Source organism: Danio rerio, chromosome 7, assembly GCF_052040795.2.
Source record: "Danio rerio strain M-AB ecotype USA chromosome 7, GRCz13ab, whole genome shotgun sequence".
Taxonomy (NCBI): Eukaryota; Metazoa; Chordata; class Actinopteri; order Cypriniformes; family Danionidae; genus Danio; species Danio rerio.
In genome coordinates, this window is record NC_141027.1 from 14,660,436 (window position 1) to 14,673,313 (window position 12,878).

Here is a 12,878-nt window from a genome sequence, read left to right on the forward strand (position 1 = left end):
CTCTCCAACTTCTCTCGGCGTAAAGAAAGCACAACGCTGATCTGGCAAATTACGGGGGTCTTCTCAGCGAGAGACACACCATTCAGTGAATAGACTTCACGTCAGGGCATAGGCGCGCTCGGGGAGGGGGCTCTAGCCCGAGTGACGGTATTAGCCACCGCAATCGGAGGTTACCTAAGTCTTCCTCGCGTCTAAAAAATCTCTTCAAAGATCGGCGAGGGTGCCAGGTGGTGCCCTGTCCCTGAGAGAGTAGGTGCTCTCTCGAAGGGACTGCCAGGGGAGGGCTATCGCGAGGGAGAGCTCTGACATCCAGGTCCGGTTGAGCCAGAGGGGCGCAACCAGCAACCTGTTCCTCGTCCTCCCTGACCATGCACAGTAACTGCGCGAGCAGGCTCACTGGGGGAAACGCGTATTGCGCGTGCCCCGAGGCCAGCTGTAAGCCAGTGCATCCGTGCCGAGAGCACTCGGTCAGGGAAAGAACAACTGGCAATGAGCGATCTCGGGGGAAGCAACAGATCGATCTGGGCTTCCCCGAATCGCGCCCATATCAGCTGAACAGACTCGGGGTGGAGTCTCCATTCTCCAGGACGCAAGGCTGCCGTGAGAGCGCATCGGCTGCACGGTTGAGCTTGCCTGAATATGAATGGCGTGCAGCGATTTCAGCCGCGGATGACTCCAGAGGAGCAGACGGCGGGCGAGCTGAGACATGCGGCGAGAGCGCATACCCCCTATACGGCTGATATACGCCACCGCCGCCGTACTGTCCGTCCTGACCAGCACGTGTTGCCGCTCCAACACCGGAAAAAAACGGTGGAGAGCGGGGAACACTGCCAACAGCTCCAGGCGATATGCCAATGCAACTGGGTACCTTTCCACAGGTCCGCAGCCGCATGCCCGCAACGCACAGCCCCCCAGCCCGTGTTGGAAGCGTCTGCTGAAACGACAACAAGACTGGACGCCTGTTCTAGAGACACCCAGGCCTGTAGGAACGAGGGGTCGCTCCAAGGGCTGAGGGCGCGGCGACACAGCGCAGTAACAGAGACTCGGTGTGCGCGCGCGTGCCATGCGCGTCTGGGGACTCGATCGTGAAGCCAGTGCTGAAGTGGTCTCATATAGAATAATCCGAGCGGCATGAAGCGGCTGCGGATGCCATATGCCCCAGGAGCCTCTGAAATTGTTTCAGTGGGACCACTATTTTACTGTCGAGCTCTCTCAGACAGTACAGCATCAGCTGAGCGCGCTCTCCGGAGAGGCGCGCTGCCATGGTGACCGAGTCCAGCTCCAGCCCGAGAGAAGAGATCCTCTGCACGGGGGCGAGTTTGCTCTTTTCTCGGTTGACCTGAAACCCCCACAGGTGGAAGTGCCAGAGCACTTTGTCTCTGTGCATAATCAACTCTGTGCATAATCAAAAGAGAGGGCAATTCAGCCAGTCGTAAAGAAATTGAGTATGCAGATGCCCGCGAGCCGAAGGGGCGCTGAGGCACCCTCCGCGGGCTTGGTGAGGACCCGCGGAGACAGAGAGAGCCCGAAGGGGAGGGCTTTGTATTGCCAAGCTCGACCTTCAAACGCAAACCGCAGAAACTGTCGGTGGCGAGGAAGAGTGGAGACATGGAAATACGCGTCCATCAGGTCTAATGCTGCAGACCAACCCAGAGGACGAACGCACCGGAGGATGCGCTTCTGCGTGAGCATTCTGAACGGCAGCTTGTGCAGGCAGCGGTTCAAAACGCGCAGATCTAGGATTGGCCGTGACCCACCGCTCTTTTTGGGCACGATGAAGCGTGGGCTGTAAAACCCGCTCTCCATCTCGGCTGGAGGGAGCGGCTCGATTGCATCCTTCGCCAGGAGGACAGCAATCTCCTCTCGCAAGACAGGGGCGGACAGGGGGCTGACCCTGGTGAATACACACCCGTGACTTGGGGGGCCGTTTCGCGAACTGAATCGCATAGCCGAGTCTGATTGTGCGTATGAGCCACCGCGAAGAGCTGGCCCGCGCTAACCAGGCAGGCAGAGCTCTCGCTAATGGACTCATCGCTACAATCGCTGACGTACCAGCAGTGGGGCAGCGCGGAGTGGGTGTGCTGATCCGGGAAGCTCGCGGGTCCCACGGAAAAGCTGGAGGTGAGATATTTGCTCTCACTCCAAACCCGAGCTCCGGAGGGGAGGCTCGAGGGGTGGGAGAAAGGAGACCGTCCTCCCAGCGCTCGTGAGCCACTGGCGAAACGCACCGAATCTGCAAGCTAGAAAGCATAGCGTCCCAGACTGGCAGATTTCGGGCTGTCACATCTGGGGAAGTGAAAAGTGCCCTCTCATAATGTTTTCATGGCAGTAAAAAGTGCCGTTGGAAATGGGGCCCCGCCCTCCAGCGGGGAAAGAGCAAGTTCCCTCTTCTCCAGATGGCCTGTCCCAGGGGCGCTTCGCGGTCCGTTGCCGGACTTAGCGGCGTTCTGGGCAGGGGGGCTGCCTGCTTCCGAGGTGCCCGACGCGCTCGCTTCGCCTTAGGCGTGTGCGGGGGCGGAGCAGCTCTCGTAGGCGGGCGCCTTCGGCGAGGAGCAGGTATGAATGGCACGGCGGGCGGAGCGGGCTACGGACCGCCGATAAGACATCACCCACCAACTGCTCTCTCACCGCCTTGAATTCCTGGGTGAATTCACAGACAGTGTCGCCGAACCTGGCTGGGGATATGGGGAAGTCAAGAAAGCGGACTTTGTCGACTTTGCGCATATCAGCCAGGGGTGGCGCTCCTGGACCACTAATGTGGACATCGTCCTCCCCAACGCACACGCAGCGGACTCAGTAGTCCGAAGAGCTAAGTCGGCGGCGGTGCGAAGCTCGTAAGCCTGGGTTGGACCCACCCTCGTGCAGCTCGGCCAGCGCCTGCGCTTGGTAGCGCTGGTAGGTGGCTATCGCATGCAAGGCGGAAGCAGCCTGGCCCGCAGCTATGTAAGCTCTAGCTCCGAGGGAGGTAGATAACTTACAGGCTTTGGATGGGAGACGAGGCGGACCCCGCCAAGAAGAGGCGCCGCGCGGATTTACCGCCATCGCGCACTCAACCTGAGGAATCGCCACATACCCCCTGGCTGTTTCACCGTCAAGAGTGGTTAGGGTGGAGGAACACGCAGCACGAGCAGAAAAAAGTGCTTTACAAGACCGCGTGAGCCTACTGTGCACCTCCGGGAAGAAGGGAACGCCCCTCTAGTCGGTCCGGCCGCGGAGCTGGGGGATAAACCATCTCCAACCCCACGGCCGAAGCAGCCCGGGAAAGCACGGCTAACATGTCCGCTTCAGGATCCGATTTGACAGCGCTCACCTGCCCGGAGGGGGCGAGCGGGTCCGGATCTTCGTCGGACAGTGAAAGCCCACCCTCCGATGCCGCGGTGGACATCTGGTCTCCGGTGTCATCGGGCGTAAGGGCTACCATCTGTTAGACGGATCGCTTCCTCCGCCCGAAGCTTGGATGGAGCGCTTAGAGGAGCGGGAGGTCCGCGGGCCCGTGGGCGACGGATTATCTCTCGCTGAAACCCTCAGATCTGCCCGAGTGCCCGCTGCAGAGCAGGGGACAACTGGGGTGGTTCGCCTTTTTGCAAAGGCTAACCGCGATCTTGCGCAACAGTCATGGCATCGCGATGACGACATGAACTGCCCGCGAGCAGCGCATTAACATGCTGGACCCCCAGACATGTAACACAGTGCCCGCGCCCATCATCCGAGGACAGGAAACCACCGCATCCAGAAACGCACAGTCGGAGCGCCGTCCTGATAAGGACGTGCTGCACGACTGTATTGCTCTTTCTGTGAAGTTTGCAACTTTATACGCACCGCTCTGGAGGACCGGACCCAAAGAACGCCAGGCAAGGGAGAAACCCAGCTCGACCGTCTGCCACTGCGTGTACACACTCTGGACCGGGAGAATGCTCTCGTTCGCTCAGAATCGCTGGTCACAGCAGGAGGAACCCTCATCGACTCGATCAGAAAGTCTCTGAAGCGAAAAGGATAGCGTCTGCTGCGCCAGGTGAGCTTATATACTCAGTTGATTGCTTATGCCGCTCACCTGCGCAGGCTTGCGCTGCCAATTCATTCTTAATTGGCCCGTTCAATACTCTTTCAGACGAGTAGCTTCTGAACCGAACCTCCCAATGCGTGGATTTTACAATCAAATCCACTTATAGTGCTGAAGTTCCCCCCGAAGGGGAACAGTGATCCAGTATTTTATTTAAAAGCTTCTCGTACGACAATGGACTGCAAGAAAACTCATCAGGGGATTTTCGCTGTGTATTGCTCCACTCAAGACAAGACACATTGAGTGCACAAAGGAAGGCTCTACATCTTATACTACTAGATGGCTTGTTGACAGACATACCTGAGCCGGGTGTCCTGCTGCTGGTGTTTTGCACTGTAGAATGGACGACAAAGACTTTGACAGCGTGATGTGTTCTATGTTTTATGTTTGGCATGCAAAATCATGTAATGCAAAATGACTGTTTATTATTATACATTGGCCTGCATCGTTTCACCGTGCTGCCACTTCACTACAATAAATGCCAGTTTCTCTTTTGGATTCGTAAACAAACAAATGAAGCCAAAGCAGATTTTAAATGAGTAGTTTAAAATCAGTTGTTTAAAAAAAAGTCACTGGTTGCACTTGTAATTATTCCATCTGTTAAGTGGCCCTTTTGAATTAGTTGTGTCCGGCATGGAGGAGTACACCTCTTAAAGATGGCTCTTTTACAGTTTTTCTCTACTGGTTTGGCTCATTTCTTGAAACAGGAATTGCATTCTCAAAACAACATAGACAAACCTCCAAATCACTTGGCAATTGTTCACAACAGAATTGATTTTCTCATTCATTTCATCAAATTGCAAATGCCTAAGTAAATCTTTGCAAATGATTAAGTACAGGTAGCCGACATGTACCACAATTTCCAATTGAATAGATCTAGCTGATCTAAACTGATTGTTGATTCTCAGTTCAATGGTTGTTCGCTCCTAAATATGTCAGCATCATTTCATTGTATGTCATCACATGCACAATAGTCTGTTCAATTGTCAACAATAGTTAAGAACATTCATTCATTCATTCATTTTCTTGTCGGCTTAGTCCCTTTATTAATCCGGGGTCGCCACAGCGGAATGAACCGCCAACTTATCCGGCAAGTTTTTAAGCAGCGGATAACCCTTCCAGCCGCAACCCATTTCTGGGAAACATCCACACACACATTTACACACACACTCATACACTACGGACAAATGACAAAGCAACTTAACATTTTGACTTGCAGTGCTTACGCAATGCCAAAGGAACAAAGGATTTTGGGGGCACTGACTGTTTAAATGAGAAGGGAATTCAGTTTCAGTACATTAAGGAAATATATGAGCTTTTGCAAGTGAACTATAGTGTTATGCTAAACTGTAAGACTTTTTTTTTTTTTTTTTAACAAAACAATCTTATAGTGTTGAGAATATAATTCCTGTTTCAAGAAATGAGCCAAACCAAATGAGAAAAACTGTAAGTTATGATTAGGCAGTACCAACTAGGAATGTCAATGATTGCGATGTCAACATGCAAACTCCACAAAGAAATGCCAACTGGGCCATGCCAGGACTCTAGCCTTAGTAGTTATCAAACCAGTGCTCAGAGAATTAAGTGATACAGTTAGGAGGGAAGAGTGCTTTTAAGTGTGTTTCTAAAAGTGGTTTGTCAAGCCCACTCACCTGTGTGAAGCTCACTTCATGAATTAACATAGGCTCATTCTGAAACTGTAGCCCTGTATACGTTTCTGGAGATCATAAATTAAGTAGCCAGAGGTACGTATGGCTGTATTTCGTCTTTAAAATGAATGCTAAGGGGCGGTATGATGCCATTCCTTTTCACGCTTACCAGCTGACTGCTTACCTCCATATGGACAGCTTTCCCACTGTTACCAGTTTGTCGAGTAGCTCGCCATGTGCGCCAGCAGACTTGAGAGGCAGAGAGGAGTTGACCACAATGACGGGGTTCGAGTCTGGTGAAGAACAATTCCAGAAAGCAAAAACAGAAGCCAAAAAATGAAAATAAACAATAAGTAAATAACAGGGTTAGAATGTAGTAAAACCTGAAAATGCGGTAAAAATCAGACTTTTCTTTTTCTGGATTGCTCTTTAAAACTGTAATTTGGGTTTAGGGAAGTGAATGGGCGTGTCAATCGATGCTTTTGTTAACACTATTGGTTGGGTATAGGGAAGGAGTGGGTCAGTCAGTTATTCAGTCATTCAGTCAGTCAGTCGACAGCGACCTCTGGTAGATTTATGCAAGAACAGTAGGTGCGAATGGCACTAACAGGAGAAATCTGAGATCTCAAAAAGCGTACACAACGTCCTCTGGTGGATTCGCCAAAATAAAAACTGCAAAATAAACTAACTCCTGGGATTTATTTGATGCTCTCCAGAAATGTATATAGAGGTACGTTTTCAGAATGAGCCTGGGTTGTCATAAATGCACTGTTTTATTAATGCTGTAATACTTATTTTAAAACTGCTTTAAAATCTATAACACTATACATTATGCTTGTAATATGTACTGGGTCTGATGAATGCTTGCTTCTAATTGGCCAACAAACATTCTAATCAGTGCATTTCGTTTCAGATTATGCAGTTGAAGTACTTCCAGACAGATTTGGACCGCATTACGCATTACATATCACCACACTGAATAATTTCAGTCATTTCAAAGGCTTCGAACGAGATGTGCAAGAGAAAAATACTACACACGGAAGCTGCTTGAGGACAAAAACCTGATAAATGTACTGAAATACAACATGAACAGTGGCTTTAGATGTGGGAATCATAGTATAAGTGGAATAATAGATTCCAGTCTGCTGCATTCTTGCAAAATAAAGCATCACCACCTTCTAATAATTCAACAGCCTGCAACTGTCATCAGTTATTAATTACAGACTACATTTACCATGTTTTTAGGTGCTTGCGATAATGCTTGAGATACAATATCTCTTCTAGCAGGGAGTCCTGTTCAAGAAAGGCAGCAGAGGACAAAGTTACAAAGAAATACATGCAGTATCACCACACAATGAACAAACACACATCCAGTGGTGTAAAGTAACAAATTACAAATACTTAAATTACAGTAATTGAGTAGTTTTTTTAGGGGGGGAATTGTAATTTACTAAGTAGTAAATTGCAGGTGCTTTCAAACCTGTGGATCGATTCTCTTGTGCCGAAACATGGATTAAAATTGCTACATTGTTGATCTTTGTTCTTAGTGCGGTTTTCTTTCACACGGCAACATTTTTAAATGAACCAAAAGAGCGAAAACAAATCACGTTCCAGTAAACTCTCCTCACATTGGTCAGAGTTTCAGAGTTTATTTAGTCCCGCTCAGCTGTCATGCATCCTTATTTTAATTTATGATGATGAGCAATAAGACATTATAAGCCAAAAGCTCAATTTCATTTCGAATAGTGATCTCTCAGATACTGTCTCATGTTTGAGAAATGTAAACAATAACAATGGTCCCAACGTCTTTCCTGTTTTACATTTTTAAGTTTTAAAGCTTCCGAGAATCTAAAAAGAGCCACATATTGCTAAATAATGTTACGATAGCTGTTTGAACATGAAGTTATGGTTGAATTGCTTCTTCTTACAGTTATGAAATAGTTTGAAAACAAGCAGGAAATGTTCATAGGCCAATAACAAGACAAGATTAAAATGGTCTATAGAGCAGAGGTTAAAATGTCCTTACACATACTGTAGAAGTTGGCTTATATGCATAATAGGCTTTCCATTTTAGAGAGAAATAACAGATAAACTAAGACTGATGTTTGTCATTGTTCCTAACAGATCAACAGCTCTTGTTAGTAGTTCAGCATGCTTTCACGTTCGTATTCAACATGAAACGCACATTTACCGGTAGGAATGACATTTGGCCCTACTCAAAATTCTCTCTTTATAGCTGTATATATGCCTATTACTTATCCATGATACACTGTGATATAGCTGGGCTTGGACTGTATCGCTTTCTCACTACAATCGATTCGCTCCAGAGTTTGTTTCAATCGAGCCGAAACCACCTCATTCAGACGATCTTGGACCGATTGTTTTGGCGTGGATCTGTGATTGCTGGATTCACATATGCCAAACGAATCGCGCTAACTGGGGAAACACGGCAGGTTCCGACAGAAAAGTCTAGGTGTGAAAGCACCCTTATATTCCTTACATTTTTAGAGCTCTAATGATACCTTTATTCCACTACTTTCCTTTAACCTGCAGTCACTATTTTATTTGTCGATGGGGATTGGCTAAAGTAGAATAATCAGTTCTGTGATTCTTGTAGAATGGAATATCTTTAAAAACAAACAAACTAAAAAAAAACATATATGATGAACAAGAAGGTCACAAGTAATCTTTTTGGGAATTGTAATTTACTAAGTAGTTTATAAAAATGTGTACTTTACTTTCATCTGAGTACATTTTTAGAGCTGTATCTTTACTTTTACTCAACTACTTTCTTTCAACCTGCAGTCACTACTTATTTTTTTTTCTTGTCTGTGGGGATTGGCTAAAGTAGAATAATCCATCCTGTCCATTCAAATCGCACATAGAAAATAAAATCGTATCATACTAAACAACCTCAAGACATGAGCACTTTATAAATGCAGCAAACTGCTTGAAAGCATCCAAAGTGTCCAAGAAGATGTCCAAAATCATTACATGCAAGACCGAGAGACTGTTTAGATGCATGTCACTGATGAGAAGATGACTGATGCCTTCTGTATAATGACTGAAATTGCCAAAAAGCCTTAACAATAACTAAATGCACTACAGAATGTTACATTGTAAAACCCAAAAAGTTTAGGTAACTCAAAGCATTTGAGGAAACCAATTGCAACAAACCATTTAAGTTTAAAAACTAATCCTAATGATTACTGTGAACTTAATCCATTTGAGTGAATGAAGCAATTTGAGCACAGTAAAACCCAATAAATAAAGAGAACTCAAACCAACTGAGTACTGTAAAACCCGATAAGTTAAGGCAACTCAAACCGTTTGAGGAAACTGATTGCAACAAACCATTTGAGTTAAACTAATCTATATAAGCACTGTGGACTTACTCCATTTAAGTTAAAGTAATGAGGTATTTAAATAACTCATTACCTTCAACACTGAGTTCAAAACTCATTTCAAATGAGTATAATTAACTTTGAGTAAATTTGTAGTTGACTACACTGATTTCGATTGATAAAGTCTACTGTTGGGTTTTACATTGTACAGTTTACACATCACTGCACAAAACTGCATGTAAACTCACCAGACTTTCACAGCATGATATTTACTACTTTGGAACACTTTTAAAAGGTCTTTTTACTTATACTTTGGGTAACATTTACAAACATTTAATCTACTTGCACTACATTTTGGGCAAGTAAAGGTACTTTTACTTGAGTATGATTTTTTAGTACTCTTTCCAACACTGTACAGATCACAATTGACTAAAAACAGTATATGTGAAGTGCATGTGAACCCAAAGAATCATATCAACTTGTGTAAATGGGCATCTGATGTCACCTTTAAAGCTATATAAAAGCTTTGTATTTGTATGTTAGAAGTTCCCTATGGGAAATTATTTTGAGATTGTCTGTTGAAGATTGGATCTGGTGAAACATGAAGCAATAATAGTAATTTAATCAGTGCAATAAGGCAAACCTATTTATAACTATTAGCCCACAACATACACAGGCTAATTTCTCTTTTATGATTAGTAAGTAGTAAAATACGGCAGGAAAACCTATAAAAGTAATTTACCTGTAAAATTCAGCTCTTTGAGTGGAGTTTGAGTTAGTGACTGTAATCTTGTTACCTGGCGAGGGCACCACAGCAGACAGCTTCGCCTGTCTGTTCAAAGAGTGTGGAAACAGGTTCTGCCTCTCTGTTTCTGTCTGTTTTCTGCTGTACTCACTGCCACTGTCTCCTGTGTCACAGTCTGTGCTTCTCAATGACTTTCTGTCCTGTCAACTTCTTCCTTACCTTTCCATATATATATATATATATATATATATATATATATATATATATATATATATATATATATATATATATATATATATATATATATGTGTGTGTATGTGTGTATGTGTGTGTGTGTGTGTGTGTGTGTGTGTGTGTGTGTGTGTGTGTATATATATATATATATATATATATATATATATATATATATATATATATATATATATATATATATATATATATATATATATATATATATATATATATATATATTCAGTTGAAGTCAGAATTATTAGTCCCTTTTTGAAGTGTGAGATGGGACTGTTGGCCACTCTTTGTATTACCCTGAGTTACTTTTTGGTTGGCCATCTGTTTGTTTCTAATGTGTCTCCTATTTTTGTTACTGCAGACTAGTTCAGTAAAAAGAAAGAAGAAATGCCCGCATGTGTTTAGCGTTTTTCCTTATCACAAACACAACAGTAATCTGCAAGTGTTTGCTTTGCTTTTACTTATTGGGGGTTAATTACTGTGATCTCCTGATTGCAACAGAGAAATACTGGACAATCTATGTAGACTGATGACATTTCATGCCGTTCAGCCTTATAATCTTAAAATGTGAGCAAAATCACATTCAACACATTTCTAAACATAATAGTTTTAACTACTCATTTATAATAATTGATTTCTTTCATCTTTGCTATGATGACAGTACATAATATTTGACTAAATAGTTTTTAAGATACTAGTATCCAGCTTAAATTGCAGTTTAAAGGCTTAACTAGGTTACTTCAATTAATTTGGTAATTAAGTTAGGGTAATTAGGGAAGTTCATATTTAAGTTATTTTATGTTCTGCCCTACAGAGTCATCCCAATCAATCAAAAACCAAGATTTTTCTCCAAAAGTCAAGTCATCTGGTAAAATTGGGTTGTTATTGCAATATTTTTTGCAGAATAACACAATATCACAATGTTAGATTTTTCCAATATTGCACAGCTTTACTGGTGGGCATAAAGTGATGGTAGCATCTTCTCATTCAATATTTTACAATACATCTGTGAATTCCATCTATTAAATAAAGCACTCTGACACCTGTAGAACTCATGCAACACTGCACAAAACACCAGCATAACCATGCTTTACTGTCTTTATCATGCATTTTTCATTGTTCTCCTCACCCTTGGGACGCCACACAGTTTGCAAACCATAAGAGCCAAAAAATATTCATTTCTTTCACAATAGTCGCTCTCGCCCTTCCTGTTTTAGTGCTACACATGCACATTGTTTTCATTGTCTGGCGTTTTAGTGATGCGCTTGCATTTCCTTCATTTGTCTAATTGTTTTCTTGTTTTGCTGTTGTTCTCGTAGTGTACTCAGCAAATTTCTACAGAAAGAAATGGCTTTAGCTACACCATAAACATGGTATGTAAGAGGATAGACTTAGAGGGAACAGTACAATAGACTTTGAGAGAACAGTACTTTGTGTCTGTCTCCTGACGTCAGCGCTCTACTCTGATATGATTTTTGCATAATATTTGACCAATTTTATCTAACAAGCAGCTTTCTTCCTACTGTGAATTACATGCATGCCACTTTTGTGCAATGTAATATCAAAAAAAAAAAACTCAGAACACACTCTCAGAATAAACGTACACAAGCTCTCACCGGAAAAGTTTATAAAGGGTATATTAAGGCTATATAAAGGGTCTATAATGATGCCTTAAAGGTACATGCTATAACCAAAAAAGTATAATAGTTTACCTTTAAAGGAACACTCCACTTTTTTAGTTTTATAAGTTATCATTTATTTAATCATTGAGGCAATCTTCGGGTCAGGCAGGAGCGCTTTTAGCTTAGCTTAGCATAAATCATTGAATTGGATTAGACCATTAGCATCTTGCTCAAAAGATGTAAAAAAAAAATGATACTTTTACTATTTAAAGCTTGACTCTTATAGTTGCATCATAAGACTGACGGAAAATAAAAAGATGCTAGGTTGATATTGCAGGGAACTACTAAAATTCTGGTGTAATAATCATGGACATTTGGCACTAGATTGCTAGTATAGCTACTAGCCATATCAACCTAGAAAATAACAACTTTCCTTAAACATCAGTCTTAGAAGAAAATATTATCAAAACTCTTTTTAATATTTTTTTTTTGAGCAAGCTGCTAATACTGTAATCTGACGGCACACGGGGCGTAAGCATCAATGCTTCCCATTCATTTGGAATGGGTGACATCAAGCATTGCCAAAATAATTGTAAATTCGATGGTGCAGCATTGCTCGCTGCAGAGGTTGGGAATTTCTCAACTTTTCAAGCGCCAGCAGAAGTGTCAGCCAATAAGATGGCTTTATGCAAATACCCCAGCTCAGACATTAGCCGATTACTGACTAATTTTATTGGCTGACGTTGCTATGATGATTGCATTAGCTCTAACTTCAGACACACCCTCCATCAAGCATTGACGCTGAAGCCCTGTGTGAATCGGACGTTATTCAATCAGTTTTGCCATCTATTTTCAATAAAAGGAGCTAAGCTCTGCCTGAAAAGTTGTTAAATGTTGCTAGATTACATCATACATCAGTTTGCATATTACTGACGTCATTATGTCTAATTGTTTCTGTTTGTTTAACAGCCTATGCTTAATAACGGGGTACTTATATTTGCAATACGCTTTATGTAAGTATGTCAATTTAACTAAATTTATTGCTGTTTGAATATAGTATATCAGTAAAGATGGGTTGTTACTAGATCGGATATGGTTGCGGCTGGAAGTTAACAAGAATTATTTACATTTTTTATAAAATTTTCAATTTTTTTGTATTTTATTACTGTCTACCCCCACCCAACCCTAAACCCAACTATCACAGTACTGTAA

At 43.3% G+C, this 12,878-nt stretch overlaps 1 protein-coding gene and 1 long non-coding RNA gene across 6 annotated transcripts in view; one reads left to right on the forward strand and one right to left on the reverse strand.

Annotated features, from left to right (window-relative positions):
• Positions 1-12,878, reverse strand: part of LOC147835935 (uncharacterized) — a 379,840-nt gene that overhangs the window by 59,514 nt on the left and 307,448 nt on the right. Inside the window, exon 5 of the long non-coding RNA XR_015495462.2 lies at positions 5,894-6,002. This is a non-coding gene — a long non-coding RNA (uncharacterized LOC147835935). The remainder of the gene's footprint in view (positions 1-5,893; positions 6,003-12,878) is intronic.
• ntrk3b (neurotrophic tyrosine kinase, receptor, type 3b) overlaps positions 1-12,878 on the forward strand; it is a 296,050-nt gene that overhangs the window by 17,117 nt on the left and 266,055 nt on the right. The gene's annotated exons all lie outside the window — the stretch shown is intronic.